The 20,031-nt window shown below is 41.2% G+C and overlaps 1 protein-coding gene across 1 annotated transcript in view; it reads right to left on the reverse strand.

Annotated features, from left to right (window-relative positions):
- Positions 1-13,482, reverse strand: part of hs3st1l1 (heparan sulfate (glucosamine) 3-O-sulfotransferase 1-like1) — a 40,621-nt gene extending 27,139 nt beyond the window's left edge. The window contains exon 1 of the mRNA XM_004076867.5: positions 13,081-13,482. The gene's annotated coding sequence lies outside the window, so the exon portion shown is untranslated. The remainder of the gene's footprint in view (positions 1-13,080) is intronic.
- Between the last annotated feature and the right edge of the window lie 6,549 nt (positions 13,483-20,031).

The following is a 20,031-nucleotide window of genomic DNA, read 5'->3' on the forward strand; positions in this document are numbered from 1 at the left end:
GCCACAGGTTGGCTGTGAGTTAGAAGTGAAGGAGAGATTCTGGAGTGAGTTGGATGAGGTCATAGAGAGTTTTCCCAGAGGAGAGAGAGTTGTTATTGGAGCAGACTTCAATGGGCATGTTGGTGAGGGCAACAGAGGTGATGAGGAGGTGATGGGCAGGTTTGGTGTGAAGGAAAGGAATCTGGAGGGACAGATGGTGGTGGACTTTGCGAAGAGGATGGAAATGGCTGTAGTCAACACTTACTTCCAGAAGAGAGAGGAACATAGAGTGACATACAGAAGTGGAGGTAGGAGTACTCAGGTGGACTACATCCTATGTAGACGAGGTCATTTGAGAGAGGTTATTGACTGCAAAGTGGTGGTAGGAGAGAGTGTAGCCAGACAGCACCGCATGGTGGTGTGTAAGATGACTCTGGAGGTCAGGAAGAAGAAGAGAGGGAAAACAGAAAAGAAGACCAAGTGGTGGAAGCTACAGAATGAAGAAACTTGTGAGGAATTTAGGCAGAAGTTGAGACAGGTCCTGGGTGGTCAGGATGAGCTTCCAGAGGACTGGGAAACTACAGCAGAGATTATCAGGGAAACAGGTAGGAAGGTGCTAGGTGTGTCATCTGGAAAGAGGAAAGACGGTAAAGACACTTGGTGGTGGAATGAGGAAGTACAGGAATGCGTCCAGAGAAAGAGGTTGGCTAAAAGGAAGTGGGATGTAGAAAGGACTGAGGAAGGTAGACAGGAGTACAAGGAAGCGCAGCGTAGAGTGAAGAGAGAGGTGGCAAAGGCCAAACAGAAAGCTTATGATGAGCTATATGACAGGTTAGACACAAAGGAAGGAGAGAAGGACTTGTACAGGCTAGCCAGACAGAGAGACAGAGATGGGAAGGACGTGCAACAGATAAGGGTGATTAAGGACAGAGATGGAAAGGTGCTAACAACCCAGGAGAGTGTACAGAAAAGATGGAAGGAGTATTTTGAGGAGCTGATGAACGAGGAAAATGACAGGGAAAGAAGGGAGGAAGATGTGGTTGTTGTGGAGCAGGAAGTAGCAGAGATTGGAAAGGATGAGGTTAGGAAGGCTCTGAAAAGGATGAAGAGCGGAAAGGCCGTTGGTCCTGATGACGTACCTGTGGAGGTATGGAAGTGCCTAGGAGAGACAGCAGTGGAATTTCTAACGAGGTTGTTCAATAAGATTTTAGAGAGTGAGAAGATGCCTGAGGAATGGAGGAGAAGCGTTCTGGTCCCGATCTTTAAGAACAAGGGTGACACGCAGAACTGCAGCAACTATAGAGGAATAAAGTTGATGAGCCACACAATGAAGCTGTGGGAAAGAGTAGTGGAAGCCAGGCTTAGGAAGAAGGTGGAGATTTGTGAGCAGCAGTATGGTTTCATGCCCCGTAAGAGCACCACTGATGCCATTTTTGCTTTGAGAATGTTGACGGAAAAGTACAGAGAAGGTCAGAAGGAGCTGCATTGTGTGTTCGTAGATTTAGAGAAGGCGTATGACAGGGTGCCGAGGGAGGAGCTGTGGTACTGTATGAGGTCGTCTGGAGTGGCAGAGAAGTATGTCAGAGTAGTTCAGGACATGTATGAGAGAAGTATGACGTTGGTGAGATGTGCTGTAGGTCAGACAGAGGAGTTCAAGGTGGAGGTGGGACTACACCAAGGATCAGCTTTGAGTCCTTTTTTGTTTGCTATGCTGATGGACAGGCTGACAGACGAGGTAAGACAGGAATCTCCCTGGACAATGATGTTTGCGGATGACATTGTAATTTGCAGTGAGAGTAGAGAGCAGGTGGAGGAACAGCTAGAGAGGTGGAGGTTTGCTCTGGAAAGAAGAGGTATGAAGGTCAGTCGTAGTAAGACAGAATACATGTGTCTGAACGAGAGGGATCAAGGTAGAAGCGTTAGGTTACAGGGGGCTGAGGTGAAGAAGGTGCAGGAGTTTAAGTACTTGGGGTCAACAGTTCAGTGTGATGGGGATTGTGGAAAAGAGGTGAAGAGGCGAGTGCAGGCAGGTTGGAGCGGTTGGAGGAAAGTGTCAGGAGTGTTGTGTGACAGAAGAGTGCCAGCAAGACTCAAAGGAAAGGTGTACAAGACAGTGGTGAGACCAGCTCTGCTCTATGGGTTAGAGACGGTAGCAGTGAGACAGAGACAAGAGGCTGAGATGGAGGTAGCAGAAATGAAGATGTTGAGGTTCTCCTTAGGAGTGACCAGGTTAGACAGGATAAGGAACGAGTACATCAGAGGGACGGCTCATGTTGCCTGTGTTAGCGACAAAGTCAGAGAAGCCAGACTGAGATGGTTTGGACATGTTCAGAGGAGGGATAGTGGATATATTGGTAGAAGGATGTTGGAGATGGAGCTGCCTGGCAGGAGGGCAAGAGGACGGCCAAAGAGGAGATATATGGATGTCTTAACAGAGGACATGAAGTTGGCTAATGTTAGGGTAGAAGATGTTCATGATAGAGTGAGGTGGAAAAGGATGATTCGCTGTGGCGACCCCTGATGGGAAAAGCCGAAAGAGAAAGAAGAAGATCAAATGTCATTCTAAACACTCAGCTACATCTTAGATTGATGGCCTGCAGTTAAGTTGTTTCTCATGGCATTCATAAAGAACTTTCCAAAGACTTTGAGGATTTTCTCCCATATGCTGGAGGACAACGCCCTCCTGTTTGTGGATTTGTAAAAAAATTGTTAAACATTTTTCATGAAATTGTCTCCGCCACTTTTTGTTATTTTATCCTTTTCTCCATTGTTTTGTGTAGTTTTGTTTGGCGTAAAGTGACGGAACAGTGTAATGATTTACATTAATGATGTGTTTAACCTTAAAACCTCCAAGGCTGGCATTGAAAGAAATTCAGCATTTGTATAGCCTACAAAACTGCTGTGCAGATCACAGGTCATTGTAATCCAGCTGAAAGTTATCTAGAGGTTGTAATAAAGAGCAAGTTGTGTGAGGGGAAAACATCAGTCTGGAGGTCAGAGCTGAACTCTGTCAAGTTTCCCTCTGACACAGATAAAAAAGACCATTTTTATTAAGCGGCCCCTCAAACCAAAGAGGATTCCTACCCCGAAAAACAGCAGAAACTCCTCCAACTTCACACAAAGACTTTTTTCTGAGAGCAGAAAAAACGCTGTGAAACTCCGTTAGAGAATGAATACTGCAGACCACATCATTACACACATGGATTTGTCTAATTTTCACAAACGATCAACTCTGTTGCATAAAAAAAAGACACAAAAAGTGGTAAAAAAATATCAGAACAATAAACAAGACAAACACAAACTCATTAAATTTGTAAATAGTATTGCATCTGAATCAATTTACAGTCTTACATTTTCTGCAGATTTATAGGATGTAAATATAAAACAGAGTCAAGCATTTCAGGATCAACATTATTGTCTAAACTCCAGTGCATGCAATGGTTTTGGCTCAGTGGTCTGGATAATGAGATTTGAAATAATAAAAATTATCATTTGATCCCCAAAGCAAATGTTGATCATAATAACTGAGGCCAATATGACTGTTAAATGCCTATTTGAGGGAAACAATTGCAGTTTGTAACAACAGAAAATTATGGTATTAACTGTTCTACTGAATAGAAGAGCACCTGTCTATAACATCAATTCGCCTACAGAATTTCTGTGATGATCTAACCCACACAACATCGCTGACAGTTTTGTTAAACTAGGCTGGCTTTATCAGGTTTTTTTATGTTACACAAAGAGAGAGGTAAAGGATGAAATTGAGGGTTTAATCTTAATGAAAGAATAGAAATATTTGTGTACATACATTTAAATGTAATAAAACAATTAAAATAGCCAAGCCATTAGGTTAATGACACAGTTTTTCTTTTTTTTTTTCATTTTTCTTTCTTTTTTTGTGTAGTCAGTAGAAAGTCTATAATTTCAAGAATAGAATTATTCATTTTATATTCCGTTTCATCCCTTTCGGGGTCACGACGTTGCTGGAGCCTATCCCGGCCACTGTTGGGTGAAGAGAGGGGACATCCTGGACAGGTCTCCAGTCTGCTGCAGGGCCACAATCACACACCCATTCACTCTCACACTCACACCTATTGGCAATTTAGAGGAACCTTTGAACCTATGAATGTTTTTGGACGGTGGGAGGAAGTCCCCAGAGAAAACCCACACATGCACGGGGAGAACATGCTAACTCCACACAGAAAGGTCCCCCATTGGTGTTCTGGTTCAGGTCCCCCATTGGTGTTCTGGTTCAGGTCCCCCTGCCGGGACTTGAACCGGGGGCCTTCTTCTAATTTAAAACAACAAAATACAGGAAAAAAGTTTGAAAAACAGGCTTGATTATGATTCAAGTTTGAAAATTAATTTAATTAAATTAATTGAAAGGCTGCACAGTGACGCAGTGGTTAGCGCCAAGTCCCGGCTAATGGACCTGAACGAGTGGGGGACCTTTCTGTGTGGAGTTAGCATGTTCTTCATTTAGCATGTAGCATGTGTGGGTTTTCTCCAGCTTCCTCCCGCCGTCCAAAAACATTCATAGGTTAATTGGTCACTCTAAATTGCCCATAGGTGTGCATGGGTGTCTGATTGTGGCCCTGTGACAGACTGGCGATTTGTCCAGGATGTCCCCTGCCTTCACCCACGAGTGGCTGGGATAGGCTCCAGCAGCCCAGAAGATAAATGAATGAATACTCTGTACTCTGCAGAGTGAAGCAACATCAAAAGTAAAACTGGTCAACAACATTGTCTTTCTAGTAAAAACACTAACAATAATATTACAATTCCCTTTTCATCTGTCTTTGCACGTTATATACTGTTGTAATATTTTTAAACTCAGGGCTACGAATAATTGAGCAGTTCCTCGTGTCACTGTTTTGCCTTTAGGCATGAAATGAAAAAGTAAAGTTTAGTCAGGGGAATAGATGATTGACATTCTCCTTGTAAAGGGGAAAAAAGAGGTACTCATTGGGTGTTCTGATTCCACAAATCCAAGACGAACCCTTTCATTCAGCACCATGGACAGCAGCATGTTCCCCTACAGATTATTGCTAAATACTTTTTCAATGAGCTAAAGTACAACAATAATACTGTTTGGATTCGTTTTCCATTGCCTTCTCATTCTTTGAGACTTGGAGATACAGTATCTGTGTGTAAAACACCATTTCAAAGCCCTCAGCAATCAGGTTTCCATTTTAAATAACAGCTTTGAGAGTGCAGCTATAAATGACGGATTTGCTTCCATGGAGTCTGTGAGGTCTTGCTTTTTATCTCAGCTATTTATGCTTGCAAACCAAAGATCAAGTGTCTGTGTGTCTTTGTTAAATACAATAAATCCAGTCAATGTTTCTAGAGATGAAATATCATATTTGGACAAAAACAAACCACTGTTTGTTGAACAAATGTCAAACGGAGCTTGTAGATACAGCTGGACGGAATGAGGAGGAGCCTCCTCTGCTTGACACTTTGTTCTCATGGCTTTTATTTGCTGCTTAAAGTAAAAATGCACTAGGAAATATTGCTCCTGCTGCTTTAGAATAGATCAAACAGTTAGTCCAAACATAAAATATGTGGACAACCTCCACATATATTACTTTAGACAAAGCTGGAGCAGCCAGAGAAAACCCACACATGCTTGAGGACAGCATGCAAACACCACACAGATAGAACCATGGGGTTTGAACCAGGGCCTTCCTGGTGTGAGGCGACCGTTCACCACCGTGCAGCCTGGATAAAATCTAACGTTTTAAAGTAATGTCTATTCAAAAAAAGCTGGAGGGGTTTAGAGAATGTGGTACACTAAGTGAAAATGAAAACAGTGGTGATCACATTAAACTGGAAGAGTAGATGCGTATCATATCTAAGATAACATACATGAACTGGAAAAACTGTGAATGTTACTTAAACTCCTTAAAACCTGGAACACAATGTTCAGTAAGATTTGGGGTTCAGAATCTGTAACAATTGAGCTTCCTGGGTCACCAGCCGTGTCGCACCAAGTTTTTAGTTATTAATTTCTTACTATTTTCTACCATATCAGCAGCTGATTTGGTAGATGCACTGGCATTTTAAAGAACAAGTTCACAGAGATTTCAGCCAGACCTAGTCCAGGATTGTATTGGAGTCTGCCCTCTCCTAACCCCACCAGACTTGGAAGACATCTTTTTTTTTTCCACAGCGCCAAACACATTTTTTTTGTGTTTTGGAGAACTCTTCAAAGGCCCTGGCAACCACAATGATAGGTTCACAAGATCCTTCAAAGATTCTCCCAGTGAGTCTCAAGCAGAGAAGCACAAATCACAAATATGTAGGATTTTGAGTCCACGAACAACTATAGCACACTAGAAGCACACAATGGACGAGGTAAGTAACCGAGTGGGACCAGTGGCATGTCACGAAGATATATTTTTATTTCTAAATATTTATAGGCGTAAACAGAACATGCCATTATTTTTTTAAATCCCACATTGTTAAACTGAGCGGCACCTGCTGAACACTCCACGTGCGGGATTCCTCTACACTTTTAATGTGGACGGGTGTAGATCTCCCCACGCTCAACTGCAGCTCTCATGGGAGCAGACTGCTTTGGGGTGGGTGGAGCCACACGGCAGTACCAACTCCAGCTCGCCAAGAACAGAACTGACTGAACAATCCACACTTTCAAATTTGGCACGGAGACCACTCAAATCACATGGCAAGACATTTTCTCTTGTCTTTATGATGACCTATAGGACATCCTTGCCACATGAATGGTGTGAACGCAGCATAAGTATCTGACTCTGTGCCATCTGACTTTTGAAGGTCTGGCAATTAAAAGGGGGTGCATGATGTCCTTGGTAGGTGGTATTACTGTTTTTTTTCTCATCCTCTGAGCCCTAAATTATCATTTGAAAGTGACTAAAAATAGTGACTAAAAATATTGTGTATCATAATACTATCATCAGGCTCCTTGTGACTTTAAAAAGCTGTTTAGAAGTGTTTATTAATGCCTCTCCTCTGCTGAACTTTCACTTTTTGTTGACAGACATGTTTCCCACAGATGCTTTATGTTAAACATAAAGTGGAAGAAGCTAGCCCTTTGAACCATGCATCACTGCCTGCTGTGCGCTCATGAATTATGGAACTCAGTGCAAATATGCAAATGTGATTATATGCTCAGTTATGGCTCTATACCTTAAGCTACAATGACTCATCTATTATGTATTACCAAGGACTTGAGTGAGGAGGTGCTGGCAGTGAGCATCATAACCCTTTCTGATCTGGTCATTTTCATATCATAAAAGAACATGAACTAAAGGAGGACACTCTAAAGTGGAAACATTCTCTCTGTACCTCTGAAGACTTGGGAGAATTTGAGCTTTCTTGTACGCTCAGTTGCCAGGCTACTTACAGTAACAATGGCTTCCACAGGATGTGAAAGCCAGAGAGTTATGAAGGCAATAAGCATGAAGTTACTAATCCTAAAATTTCCTCCCGTGGGTCCGAAATGAAATGCTAGCTTGATCAGTAATCAGTCCACGGGGGAAGCAGACAGTGGATCCAACTCTGACATTACCATCACAATGCTGGATACGTGATTGTGTTTTGGCCACTTCTTCTCAGTGCTGTAAACATTCGGCTGGACTGGAAAGCGGTGGAACTGCATAGCTTCGTTTTGAAGTCCTGCACACAGCAGCCAAGCTGCAAGCACCAGGATTAAGTCCTCACATTCTGAAGGGAGCAGAACAATCATTAGCTAGGATCAAAGTCAATAATCAAGCACATGGCAGCTGACAGCTTCTATTAGATGGGTGCACGGGAATGATGATATCTGGTGGTCTTTATAAACCGTGTCGCTATGGAAACAAGACAAAACCACTCCCTTTTATTACTCTGCACTAGAGGGCCCCATTGACATATGTTTTTACTCAAGTTTAAGCACAAAAAGTACTTTTGATTCTCATCATAACCATATGTTTTACAATGAAAGCATTTAAGGACAGTTAGAGCACTTCCCTTTAAGCTTTCTTTCACAAAGCTATTTTCTAATTCTTCTACATGTTTGCAATGGAAGTATGAATTAAGTACCAATAAAAAGTGTGATTTGATTCCGGGTTGAACGCTGGAGCGCTTGGCAGCCGCTGCTCCCTGGACAGTGCTAAAACTCTCTCAACTACCAACAATGTGGATTGATCTTTGTGGATTATACTCGCCTAGATTATTCTGTCGCTTGTGCAGCAATTTTCGTCAGCACTGCTCCAATACTCGGCCGTCGAATTGTCTAAGTTCCAGAACTCTCCACCCGTCCCACCGCCGTTAGTTTTACTTCAGCATCTGGACATGTTATAAGTGTCCCGCCGAGATACACTCATCAAAGATCGCGTCTGAACTTCCAGTATGACGACACCAACCCCATCAAATCACTCTGGTCCTCTGCTCACCGTCCACCAAAGAACTCCGGTCACCATGCTGACCACAGTGTCCTAAACCGCTCGACTAACAACACGGCTAACAACCTACCTAACATGACTGGCAACTTCGGTCTCTTGAACATTCGTCTCTCACTACCAAAGGGGATCTTGTGCAAGATTTCTTCGTTAATCGTGAGTATTTTAATGTGCTTAACTGAAACATGGCAACAACCTCAGGATTTTACTCTACTCAATGATGCTACTCCACCGGGTTTGTTTACATTGCCAAACCACATGACTCTGGTCGCGGCGGCGGTCTCGCAATGGTGTATTGCGAGAACTGGAGGATAGCGCCTGTGACTACTCTTGTGTTTGGATCTGTTGAATCTTCTGTCTGTGAGTTCTCTGGATCAACTCCAACTCTCACTGCCACCATCCATCGCCCACCTAAACCTAATAAGTAGTTTATCTCTGCGTTTTCTGACTTTTTGACACACTTTTCCTTACTCTCAACAAGCATAATGCTTTTAGGTGACTTTAATATCCACATGGACACAACAAATAACTCCACTACCAAACCTTTGTATCCTCTCTGGACAGTTTATTTATTTTTATTTTTTTACCAACATATCATCATTCCCACCCACACCAAAGGACATATCTTAGACCTTGCCTGATGCTCAGGGGTCTTGCCAGATGCCTGCAAAGCCGATCCCATTCCTCTTTTGGACCATGCTCTAGTAATATTTAGTGTCGACAATTCATCCACTGGAACCCCCCCCACCCCCCCACCCCCCCCCACGGAGCAAAACCTCGCCTAAAATCAACAATATCAACCTGGATGACCTCTCCTCTCAAATCAATAACCTCCCCAGTATTGACAATCTTTCTCCTCCTGATTAACTTGTTTTACATTATAACAACAAGCTCCACAGCATCCTGGATATCCATACTCCACTCAAAACCAGAATGGTCTCCTTTAGTCTCACTGCCCTCTGGCTTTGGAATTCACTACCCCCTGACCTTGAAACATTGGCTCTCTACCACAATTCTCCAAGAAACTAAAAACCCACCTTTTCCAACTTGTATATTTTACCCCAAAACTTGACATCCTTGTCCTATTTGTGCATATTGTATTGTACATTTCACTGCTGTTTTATTGTTTGTTTCACTGTCACTATTTTGTACAGCGACCTTGGGTTCGAAAAAAGGCACCAAATTAATAAAATTGATGATGATTATTAATTTTATTATTATAATTATCATAGTAAGTTAATATTTACCCATATATATATGTGAATGGACTTTATACCTTGTGTGGATGTCAAATCTAACTTCGAGGTGGCAGGGCAGGGAAAAGTTATTTTTTAGTTTTATTCAGCTAAAAACAAATCGCAGTTCAGACCAAAAAAGTAGTCTTATTATGCCAGGGTGTCACAATTAAAAGTCTGTCTTTTGCACTCAACTCCATTCTGATCATCCACCTGCAGACCAATAGATCCATGAACGTCTTTGTTTTCCTGGTCTGACCTGGAATCTGGATCAGAACTGTCCGGCTGGATAGCTCCGACATTAGTCACCATTTTCGTTGCATCAGTAATGTTAGGTTGAGGTTTCAAGGGGGTGTAAGCTAGCAGGACAGCGTGTAAACAGAGAGCTCTCAGGAACGGGGAGAGGAAGGGGGGATTGGGTTTCTAGGTGCCAATGGTCCTGCCCACAAACGAACTACTGCTGTTCTGCAGAAACTTTGTCCTAGAAAACGACACAGGGTTTTAAACGTTGTCTAAGAACGGCATCGTCTTATTAAAAAGAACGGCATCGTCTTATTGAAAAGACCACTGGGACCACTTTGAAAATAGATCAGACGGTGATCAGAGTGGATCTTTAAGGGTGGTTCAATTCTATTAACAGATGAGAAGTTTGTTTTTGCATGCAGGCCTTTAAACAGCAAGTCTTGCGTAGCAGCACTTTTCCTACTTCATGAGAAGTTAAAAGCCAGAAATCATGAGATGTCCTCACAAAGCAGCACCGTACAGAATGTTGATTTTACAGAAAAATGCTACTGTGATTGCCAGAAGTAAAGAAAAGAAGTGAATGTGCAAATAAAAAACTAAACGTTTGTCTTCTTTGGTCAAGATGCACCTCACAAAGTTCTCCGCGCTTACTTCAAATGCTTGAAAATTATCACAATAGTTATTCATGTGTGAAAAAAAGCACTTGACTAAATCTGTAACGAAAAGGATGTTTCGAAGCCTTGAGTGCAACATCTGTCCCGCTTCTGAGTTTAAATTGCTCTTAGGAGGAGCTTTGGGTTTTAAATTTTTTTTCACAATTTAGGCCAAAAAACATTGGTTTTAGGACAAGTAACATCAACCCAAATTCATGTTACCAAAGGAAGACTGCAACCCCGGTGCTTATTCATAGTCCATTTTATCATACAAATCTAAGTATTGTGGAAATGGATCAGTCCATGCAGGGTAAAATTGATATAATTTTTGGAGATCGCAAATCCTTTTTTTTTTTAATCGTCAGAGCGCCTTATAATCTGGTGGATCTTATAGACCGTGGATGTTCTTACTGACCTTAAACTGTAATTCTGTGAAAGACGGCGCTCAAAAATCTGTCAAAATGTCATCCGACTGGTAATCTACGAAGCCGCACAGCTTGGTGAATCATCACAGCACTATAGCTTTTGAGCCAGAAGTGGAGTGATCCTGTGCCTCAACATAATTATGATATTTTGTTTTGTATTTAATTTGTTAAAACTGAACAATGTTGAGAGTTATTGCAAATAAAGCTTGACTTCTTTGTGGTGTTGCAATTTTTGCTGAATGCCTGGTTGTTGCAGTTAAAAGAGGCGTTTAAGCTGATTTATCTGTTTCCACAAAATCAAAAAGTATTTGCTATTTCTTTTTCCAAGTCTGCAACAATAGTTAAATTGCCTAATGCTACTCAAACTTTTCTCAACTCCCTTTGAGAAAAACTGTGAGCTGTCCAATTTTCAGCCTCTCTGTATTTTAGGAAGAATAAGACACGCAACAACACATGAGTAAAAACAGACCAGATCCCAGAGTCCATGCGTCTGCACATTTTTCTTTTTCTAACATTTTCATTAGTAGTTTTACATCACCGCAGATAGTCAGATTCATACTCAGTTCATTATTGTCAACCAACAAATTAATAAGACTGAATAAATTTTACCCATCATGCTGGTTTCCTCATAGAAATCTCAGGAGGTAAACAAAGCACAACCTTCCAACCCGAGAAATCTGAAAACTAGCAGTCAATTTTCTTTTTACAAATTTCTTAAATGTCTCATGTAATTGTTCTTATTCGTTTAAATGAGAAAAACCCATCCTCGTCTCAGAGCAAGGCCATTTTCTTCTGCCTTTCTTTTTTGCGTGTGAGAAATTGCTCTTTTGTTTTATGGCTCTTCTTTCTCCTCCTCTTTTTATGCAAGTGAAGTCAAACTCCATCGAACACAAACCTAACAGGAACTGGTACACACACACCCCACACACACACACACATGTTCTTCTCTCTGTCCTGCATCACATGAAACTCTTCTCACATTGTTGCGTAAACTACACTGACATTGGTGCGTTTGTGCAGCTGTACATCAAAGAAACACCTCAAGCTTTCTCTCAGGATTTAGGAATCCTAAACCTCCTCAGATCCACCACTGTACTTACAGCTAGACTTGTAGGCACTTAGGCTCTTCGCTCAGCATCCAACTGGCTGTCATCCTGTTAGATAAAACTCTTCAATTGGCTTTTTTTGTTGTCAGAATGTCCATTGACAAAGAGGGACCATTGTCTTACATATAATTACACATTCTGTCAACAAAGACACGCCTACATATTTTTTTCCCATGAAATGCTGTTGGAAATCTGATAGAATTGTATTTGTTGTCATTGCAACAAGTCAAACCATGTTAGAGGTATCTCAGAGGACTGTCTTATTGCTAATGATGGTCTCCTAAAGTGTTAGATCCCCATGGACCAGGTCACCTCCAGCTGAACGACTTCATGACTAAAGGCTTCGAAAAATGGACCGATTTAAACCTCAAACCAATTAAAGGCTACTTTTAACCCTTTTTCCTGCTACAGCCTGCAAACAGCAACTTGTGTTTCATTTGAATTTCATTACAGAACCTATTTCACCAAATACCAGCCAAAGCCTTTGAGAATTGTGCAGCTGAAAGCTGAAGCTCACATAAGCCAACACCCACGTGCTTCTAATCAAAGGTGAACTGCACAGCCTGTGGCAATTTGCATGCCATGATGCTGGAATCTCACTGATCTGGTGGCAGATAAAGGAGAGGCGGTGCTGCGGGGGGTGCAGGGCAACTCCACATCAAGGCTTTGCTCCACAGATCAGGAGAGTGGCAATTATCATCAGCTGCTCTTGTCTGGTCCAGCCTGCCAGGTGACTTGAGCAGTGCTGCTTCCTGACAGGGACATTCCTCCGTCTATCTATCTTCAACAACTTTCTCATTCCTCACAACCTGCTGGATGTAGCAGTTTGTTTAAAAATATTAAATATCCCACAATTTGCATTGTTGAAAGGGGAGATCTGGTTCCGTTTCCAGACACATTCAGCTCACTGCGAGGCGACAAATGAATTTTTGATAAAACACAGCCTGCAAATTCCAAACAGAAGATTTCCTGATTTGCATAAAGCAAGTTTGCTGGAGAGTCAAAGAGGGGGTTACCTCCGCGGAAGGCTGGGCTCGATCTCAGGAGCGCAGGATGCGGAGGCTGATGTCCCGCTCGTCCCCGGTCCACACAGACGGGAGGCGGCCGCCTCTCCTCCCTCTCATCACGGATCCGTCTTACGCCGACAGCAGCAGGAGCAGCCAGGTCCTCCTCAATCGCAGCACGCAGCTGAGCTCCGGCGCCCGCTCCCGCACAGCAGCCTGCGCGCGCGCGCGTGGAGATGTGGATGCTGAGTTTGCGTGGCAGACGGGTGAGGAGCGGGGAGGAGCCGTCTGCTGCTGTCAGAGGGATCCGGACTCAGTCTGCTCCTCACTGAGGCGGAGGAGCCTGCAGCTCCTCTGCTTCAGCCTCGACGCTCAAGGTGGGAGGAACACCTGATCCCTACCTTACAGTCTCACTCTATTCATTTATTCTGCCCATGCGTTTAATGATTCTACCCCCCCCCCCCCCCCCCCCCACACACACACACACACAAGAGTTACAAAAATGGAGCCTCCACCAATGACACAAATGGAAAATGGTCTTAAATTTACCTGATCAGTTCACTGCTGCAAAGTAAAACAGTCCTTTGACAGCCAGAGATCACAGTTTGGTTAAACAAGTGTTTCTTGTCTCTGAACTGCTGAAGGGTCCTTTGATGGTATACCATTAATAAAATGTGAATTTTAGGTCAATAGCAATGTTTTGCTAAGTTTTATAGAGGTATGTGACCACACATCGACTCATGAGTTTCAATGACCTGTAAAAGGTCTTGTGCGGAAACGGATTATAGGAAATTGTCGATCTGGCATCAAGAAAAGCTGAACAAACTGCAGTTTTCTTCTCTGTGGGGAGTCATAGAAACACTGACATGTGTTCTAAAATATCTTTCAGGGAATTATTGACCATTGACTTCTGGATTAAAATATATTTGAAACAAGTTATCATAGTATTTATTTTCCTTTTTTTGCCACCAAATCAGTCTGTCTTAATGTAAAATAATCCACCAGGACAGAAAAGAATCCCTTAGGCTTCTTTTCCAAACAAGATTTGGTATTCAGGACCACTAATCTGGTGTTAAATTTTATTTCATGTCGTCTTTTATCTTTTAAATTGACATGTGACTGTAGAATCCTTATTTTACAACAGCCGCGCTTTAGTCAGGCACGTTTTTCCCGTTTTGGCTGTTTTCTTAAAAAGTTCTGTCAAACTTGGTCAAGACTGTGACAACTACATCACAAATAATGTGGCCTTAACTGGTCAACTAATCATTACGTCATCTGACTCGACACTTTTCCATTGTTAGACAGGTTTCAAATGGAATACATGTAACATCTTTGTTTTAGATTGTTCCTATAAATACAGCACTGTTGGAGCTGAAAATAGATTTTAATGAGGTGCCCAAAGACTTAAAACGACACCAGAGAGCCTTACCTGCAAGATCTGTATTTTCCTTCAAATTTGGAGTAAGACCTGTGTGATAGTGATTCTAGCTCTGAGGGAACACAGGGACTTTGCAAAGTTATCTGTGTGGTGCAGGTCAAATTCAGCAGCAGAGCGAATGAGCCTCATTAAAAACCTGGATGCTGAGAAAACAGGACAGTTTTACAGCATGCAAAGCAAAAATAGAGACATGCTCAAATGCAGTAGAACTGATGTTACACTAATGAAATGCCAAACAGCCTACTGTAGCCTCTTTTTAAAAAGGAAATAGAATCAAAATCTGCTATAAGCATGCAAAAGGGATTATAAATACGGCGAAACTTTCTTATTGTATGGCAACAGCCCTTTGTCTTTATTTGTCCTATATTTGGGAAGCATGTAAAAGAGTCACTGTGGGTTTCTGTACAGGAACTTCCACCGTTCTTTCCACTGCAGCAGTGTGTCGTTATAGATATACTGTGTAGTCTGTGTAACAGTCAACCAGGGATCCAACAAAAGGTTTGGTCCATAAAAACGAGAAAACTAACGTTTCTCTAATAGTTACAAAGTACCTGAAATGAAAAACAAACTGTACAATACGTTGTCAGATGGATCAAGTTATGTTTCTTTAAAAGTGCTATTGGTTGACGTCACAACATCTGGAAACAGTTTATTGGTTTTTTTTTCAAGGGAATGAAAACAAAAAAGGATAAGACAAATAAATATAGATTAATTAAGGTTGATAGGGTTTATCAACCCTGAAAAGACATTTAATAATTATATATATATAATGACCATAAATACTTGGACAGAGACACATTCTTTCTAATTTAGTTTCTGTACATTACCACAGTGAATTTTAAATAAAACAACTCAGATGCCATTGAAGTGCAGACTTTCAGCTTTTATTCCATGGGTTGAACAAAAAGATTACATAAAAATGTGAAAAACTAAAGCATTTTTTAAACACAATCCCTTCATTTCATGGGCTCATAAGTAATTGGACAAAAGAAATAACTGAAAACAAAATGTTCATTACTAATATTTATATAGATAGATAGATAGATAGATAGATAGATAGATAGATAGATAGATAGATAGATAGATAGATAGATAGATAGATAGATAGATAGATAGATAGATAGATAGATAGATAGATAGATAGATAGATAGATAGATAGATAGATAGATAGATAGATAGATAGATAGATAGATAGATAGATAGATAGATAGATAGATAGACAGATGGGACATAGATAGATAGATATATGGGACATATATAGATAGATATATACAGACAGCCAGAGAGTGATTGAACATTACTCGAAAAGAAGTGGGAAGAAGGAAACTTATGTAGTTGTGCTCATAAATGTATTATCTAACAACAAATTTTAAGCAAATGCTTTACAGAGCTTTACCTGTGACAGAGTTAATATAAACCTGGAAGCTGAATGAACAATGTCAAGTCAGTTTTAAATTCATAAAGCCATTCATTGAACACTCCCTCCCCACTTTAGCATCACAGCTACCACAGTCCACATTAATTATGTGATCTTCATTCTCATCATTATTGAAACGGTTCATTATAGATGCAGCTAAACTCTTAGAGGAAATGTGCTGTGACGCAGAATGTGCTGAATAGAGGAAATGTGATAACACACAGTCGCTGCTTTTTGGAAGTTTGATCATTATCATCATCATTGTAGACATCATTATTTGGGATTTTATCTGTTTGATCCTGCCAAACCACAAAGTGTTTCTTTATTAATGAAGCTTCAGTCCTTACCACAAAAGGGATCTTAAGATCTGATGTTGCATCTGAGCACTTGTGGGGAAAATGTGGAGTAGTAAAAATGACTTTGGTTGAACTGGTCATACAAAGCCATCCCAGTTTACCCAGAGGCAAGAAAGGAAACGGTGCTTTTCCAACTGAGGAGTCGAAGAGGAATGTGTGCAGCTTCCAAATGTAGACCAACTCTGCGTAAATGTAGTCTCTTATGGTTTTGGCCTTGACTACAGGGGCTGCGAGTACTGCTGCTGCTGAGCTTAAATGAGCAATAAAAGAGCAAAAGGTGCGTTTATCTTTGAGAAGTTCAATCCAAGTTTGGATCAGAAACAGAAATCAGGTGGCCCTGAAAAGCCCGGTGGCCCAAAAAAGCCATCTCTAGAACAAGAAATGTCAAAAGTTTTGCCCTCACCAAGTACAAAAGAAACTTTGAAATGACAGGATTTAATGAGGGCAAAGTGAAAGTTTTCCAGATTAAGTACAGTGTTGCTCTTCCAAATCGGCAGGACCCCTGCAGGTAAAGTGCTGGAGTTTAATAAGTGGAAAGAGTCACAGACATGCAGACATATTAGGTAATTTATCAAGTGTCTGAAAAGAGCAGAAGGCATAATCTAAAATCCCAAAGCATCCAGAAAACACCTTACCTCGGAAAAGTTCAAAAATGAGCTCACAATCCTCAATTAATCCAATACTAAGTACATCATTAAGTTGTTGAGGTTTTTTTTTTCAAAGAAAAAAAAAGAAAGCCTGCAGTACAAGCTGTGACTTATATTCTGCCAGTGTTCGTTTTCTTTTGAGCAACATTTTAATTGATTTTCTTGATAAAAGTGAACAGATTATCAGTGACTGTGGACCATAGAAGAGTTGCACAGGAGTGGCTCTTATTTCGTGTAGGCTGAGCATGCATTAGCCATTATTCTGTTTCTGCAGCACACACACAGAGCTGCAAAGCCACTGTTCCTGCTTGTCCCAACTTGCCAGCAAAAATACTCTGACATAAAAATTTTATTGAGCAGATGAAACAAAGCATTGTTTCACGATTCCCCGGTGAGTTACATCAGCTTGTACAGATACCATTCTATCAAGACCCAGAGCACAGTTGATATTTGGATGAGGAGTCCCTCCCCAATGAGACTTACACTCGTGCAGCATGACTGAGGTCCTCTGTGCAGCACAACTTATACTTTCTTCTTGGAGTATTTGGTGGTAACTCGGTACAAATCAGTTTCCCTGTCATCAATGTGACTAACAGGGAGGAGTTGCAGCAGACCCTTCCCACCTTGAATAGTCTTTTTGAACCACTCCCTTTAGGAAGGAGGTTGAGGTCCCTCTGCACTAGGGCCCCCCATCACAAGAACAGCTACTTCCCTTCAACCCTGCTGGTTCTGACACTTGGTCAAGTTCACTTTATTTTACTGTCCATGCACCGGCCACTTTTTGCACTAAAGCATATCCATCATTGTTTTCTGTTTATCTGCCCAGGGTGAGATGGATTTCTTAGCTTCTATATTTATTGGGATTTAAAGTTTGCACTGTGCAATAAACAAATTCAGATTCTGAAAGGGTGATATAAAGAACCAATAATGGGTAGCATAATGCATTTGTTGATTCCCTAATTTGTGGTGAGAGATCAGTTATCGGTTTCTAGAGTTGCATTGATTGTAACGGGCCACCAGATCTAGATTACTTGCCAGAAACATAAATAAAAATTAGGAGTAATTGTTCTAATGTCTGCTTCATTTGACAATAGAAGCATCTAAAATGTGTGATTTAGGGGCTGAACTTCAATGCAGTTGAAACATGGCTTGAAAGAGGTAAACGCACCATCACTCCTGGTCAGAGACCAGCTTACTTGGTCACCATGGTTACAGAGTGGGAAGTTATATTGCTTTCTATATGGCCAGACAATATCAAGAGCTGTGACCTCCTTTCATACTTTTATTGACCCAGCTCTGATGAATCAAACTAGACTGGATCCTGATTATTCTGTGAGCAGACTCAAACTTCAGAGGGAGGACAAGTGTCTGTCATCAAGTGGTTAAATAATCTGACATCAAGCAATCATGTGCAATATAACTAAAAGAAATATACTTGTTATATTAATGAGCAGCAAATTCTAGAAAATACATTTGGTGTTTCATGTTCTTGAAGCAAATATCTAATAACAAAGGCCTTGTCTGTATTTCTGTTTCCAGAAGGGATATGGCTGAGAGCGTTTTGGCAAAGAAGGAGAGTCTGGTTTTAAATAATTCACTTTTTGGACAGGAGAAATCCTTTCCAAGCTGTCATTTGCTGTGCGTGTCCAGCACGGAGGATGAATCGTAGAATCAGTCAAGCTAATTTGGAGCAGGTGAGCAGGGAAAGTTATAATTGTGCTTTTGTTCACACATTCACGGCCGACAATGTGCCACCTGCTGCCGTGTGAATAGCTCCCTGGTAATGTGCCGTCTGTTCTCACCATGCAGTTTATGGAGGATTTGTGTTTTGCATTATATTTACTTGTAATGTTTCTTTCATTGCAAATTGGCTCTTTTGAGATTTGATTTACACCCTACAAACAAGATTTCTTGGAAGTGCTCAAGAAAAAGGGCTTTTGTACACAGATATTTTTTGTATTTCAATGTCCTAGTAAAAATTGAAGTAGTGAAGTATCTGACTTGGACAGCTGTTCGACATACAGTTGGAGAAAAAAAGTATTTAGTCTGCCACCAATTGCGCAAGTTCTCCCACTTACGTAGGCCCTGCAGGGTTTGAGTCCCTAGCGGCGTAGTTTGTTAAATGGTAAATGGCGTATACTTATATGGCACTTTTCTACCTCATTCGAAGGCTTAAAGTGCTTTACAGTCACAGTCCCATTCATGCACACACATTCACACACTGGTGGCGGCTCCACTGCTTAATACTGGCGCCAACCTTCCACCGGAGGCAAGGTGGGGTTCAGTGTCTTGCCCAAGGACACTTCAACACATGGACGGGCATGGTGGGGAAAAAACTTGCAAACTTACCTCTCTTTTACTTTTTTTTTTTTTTTTTACCTCTCTTTTACTTATTTTTTTCCTCTCTTTTACAATGTCATTCTGTTTTTGTACAAGTTGCAAGCAAATTTGTTTTTTTTTGTAAATCTGCCAACGTGGCCAACATGTAGCGGTGTCGAACTGAGTTTTTACCATGTGCTACTACCAAAGTTGGGAGTTAAAGTAGTCACAGTAACATTTGTTTTAGCGTATCGGCCTGTCTTGTCAAGTGTTGCAAACAGGTTGGGAATTACAGGTAATGAAAATACGCTTATTTCTGACTAATTTGTCTTGCTTAATGCACCTTATTGTTCGGTGCATCATGTGACGCACGTTCGAAGATAGACAGTGCGTGTTATAAACCGATGTGGCCTATAGTGTGGAAAATACGGTAACATGAATTTACCCATCTGTGCCACAAGAAAGAAAAATACTCCAAAACATTTTTGCAGGTAAGTGGAAAACACACAATGCCAATTAATCCAAAGATTTTAAAAGATTTACAGAAAAGAGCATTGCATTTACCCTTCAAAGGGTCTTTCTGTACAAACCAACTGTTCAGCTCAACTTTGAGAATACTTTTTGTTCTACTTTTCCAGAGATCCTTAAGTCGACTTGAGTGCTTTTTGAAACTGAAATCCGATCAAAATCATATACATCTGAAATATATGGTAAAAGAGGGCACATTTCTATTACTGTAACTGGATGTTCAAGGAAAGAGCACAGACAGCAGTAAAACATCCACA

This window comes from Oryzias latipes, chromosome 15, assembly GCF_053564925.1.
Source record: "Oryzias latipes strain Hd-rR chromosome 15, Olatipes_Hd-rR_3.1".
Taxonomy (NCBI): Eukaryota; Metazoa; Chordata; class Actinopteri; order Beloniformes; family Adrianichthyidae; genus Oryzias; species Oryzias latipes.